Source organism: Hemiscyllium ocellatum, unplaced genomic scaffold (genome assembly GCF_020745735.1).
Source record: "Hemiscyllium ocellatum isolate sHemOce1 unplaced genomic scaffold, sHemOce1.pat.X.cur. scaffold_336_pat_ctg1, whole genome shotgun sequence".
Lineage (NCBI taxonomy): Eukaryota > Metazoa > Chordata > Chondrichthyes > Orectolobiformes > Hemiscylliidae > Hemiscyllium > Hemiscyllium ocellatum.
Window position 1 is genome coordinate 444,061 of NW_026868397.1, and position 2,752 is coordinate 446,812.

The window sequence follows — 2,752 nt, forward strand, 5'->3', positions numbered from 1 at the left end:
TACAGTGAAGGACTAGCATACCATTGACTGCACCCATTACTTACACAGGGTTTGATTCGGAGCAGTCAGCAACGACTTGTGAGTGGGAGATCATGCTTCCCAAACTTGTTAGAGTTCGTTGATGAAGTGACCAGGAAGGTTGATGAGGGCCGAGCGGTAACCATAGTCTCTATGGATATCAGTAAGGCCTTTGATAAGGTTCCACATGGCAGGCTGCTCTGGAGAATGACACCACGTGGAATGCTGGGGAACTGGCCAATTGGATGCACAGTTGGCTTGATGGTAGGAAGCAGAGGGTTTAGTGGAAGGATGCTTGTCAGACTGGCGGCTGGGTCCATAGCTGTTTGTTATCTATGATTTGGTTGAGAATGTACAAGGCATGATTAGTAAGTTTGCAGATGGCACTAAAATAAGTGGGAGCATGATCAGTGAGGAAGTTTATCAGAAATTGCAGCAGGATCTTAATCAGTTGGGGATGTGGGCCGAGAATGGCAAATGGAATTTAATATAGATGCGTGATGTCTTGCATTTTGGAAACTCAACTCAAGGCAGGAGTTGCACGGCGAATGGGAGGGCCTTCAGGGGTGTAGTGGGCAGTGAGACCTTGGTGTTCAGGAGCATGGTTCTCTGAGAGTGGAGTCACATGTAGACAGGGCAGTGAAGAAGGCATTTGACACACTGACCTTCATCAGGCCGGACATTGAGTATGGAAGTTGGGAATTTATGTTGCAGTTACACAGGACTTTGGTAAGGCCGCACTTGGTGTATTCTGTTCAGTTTTTGTCACTTTGTTATAGGGAACATTTTATGAAATTAGAAACAGTGCAGAATAAATTCCCATGGACGTTGCCAGAACCCAATGGTCTGAGTTATAGGTAGAGGTTGGACAAGCTAAGACCTTTTCTATAGAGTGTAGGAGACTGAGGGGGGACCTTATAGAGCTGTATAAGATGATGAGGGGCATGGATAGGGTTAATGCTTTCAGTCATTTTCCAAGGTGTATAGAATCGAGGACGAGATGGGATCAGTTTAAGGTTAGAGGGGAAGGAAAAAGGGAACCTGAGGGGCCACTTCTTTACACAGAGGCTGGTACGTGGATGAGCTGCCAGCAGCTGAGGTTGAGAGGGGAACATTAACAACATTTCAAAAGCATTTGGATAAATATGTGGATAGGAAAGAACTGGAAGGATATAGGCCAACTGCAGGGAAATGGGGGTTAGTGTGGATGGACATTTACAAGGTGGAGTGGAACCTCTCAGTTCATTCAAACCAAACACCCAGAAAAGCTCACCTCACCTCGTAATCTGTTAAAATATGAGCGACACAGATCTCCTACATTCCACTATTTAAACAAACATTCACAATTTAGTTTGTTAGTTTTAATAGTGAACACTAAACAACAGCTGTTCACAAATACAAGCCCTTCTTTTCTTAGCTACTTACTATCTGTTTCCAACTCTGTAAAAATATGCTGTTCCAACAACCCACATATTAAACATTACAATCTCAAGATCACACAGTCTCTATCTTCCCCACTGTGTTCACTCTTCCAGGTGCTGATCTCCCTGGGTCACATTTTGTTTTACTGCTCGTAGGTTTGTCATGAACTTGTATCTTTGGTAGAGATGGCCAGTTAGCACTCCTGCTCTACAGCAGTTACCCTGCTCTTGGATGGCAGGAGCTCTCTCTCGTGTTCGAAATGCCGAGTTGATTTACTCCACATGATACAATAATTTTCATAATGTGATTGCTTTCCATTTGTCCAAACAATAGTATTCTAATTCAGTTGGCTTCTGGTATCCTGAGCATTATTTAAACTACTAATACGTCATCCCCGCCTGCTTCACTCTATGCTGTGTCCTCTTCAGGTGCTGTTTAGTTCACTCACCTACTCGGTCTAATCTCTCCCTCACCTCACATACATAATCCAAGTGTGAGATCTCCGACTTCGGTCCAGTCAATTTAGATTTAATTAAATTCAAAGGGTTTCACTTCATGTACTATGATTAACTCAAAGGAGTAGATTTATTTGGGGCATCTTCGATGATAAGCAATTTAATGGGACACCTTTATCCCAATCATTTGTCCAACCCTGACAGTACGCTGTTGACATAGTCTTCAGTGTCTGATGCTAACTTTTCAATGCTCCCTGGGATTCAGGATGGGACGCACTTGATTTGAAGTGCTGTATGCCTAAGCTATCCATGACTTCCTTAAACAGCTGAGGGGTAAAATGAGATCCTTGGTCTGACTGAATCTCTCTGCGGAGGCCACAGTGAGTAAAGAAAGCTACCAACTCCTCTACCTCCCTTTTCACCTTAATACTCTGTAATGGAATTGCCTCTGGAAATCTGGTAGACGCATCCATTATGGTCAGCAAATATTGTTTTCCACTTTTACTTCAGAAAGGGGAGTTCCACAATTAATCAGAACCCACGTGAAAGGTTCTTCGAATGCAGGACTTGGCAACAAAGGTGCTGGTTTTATTACTGCCTGTGACTTCCCTACCATTTGGCATGTATGACATGTAAAACAAAAATTAACCACGTCCCTGAGCATTCCAGACCACTAGAAATGCTTCTGTACCTTAGCCTGAGTCTTCTGTACACCTAGGTGGCCACATGCAGTTAGTTTGTGTGCTACCCGTAATATGGTATGCTACCAGTCAAACGCTCTAGTGCATTTTGGCCCATTTCCCTTCTGCACTAACCTACCGTTTTTCTCCACGTTCAGGTGTTTCCTGCACCGTGAC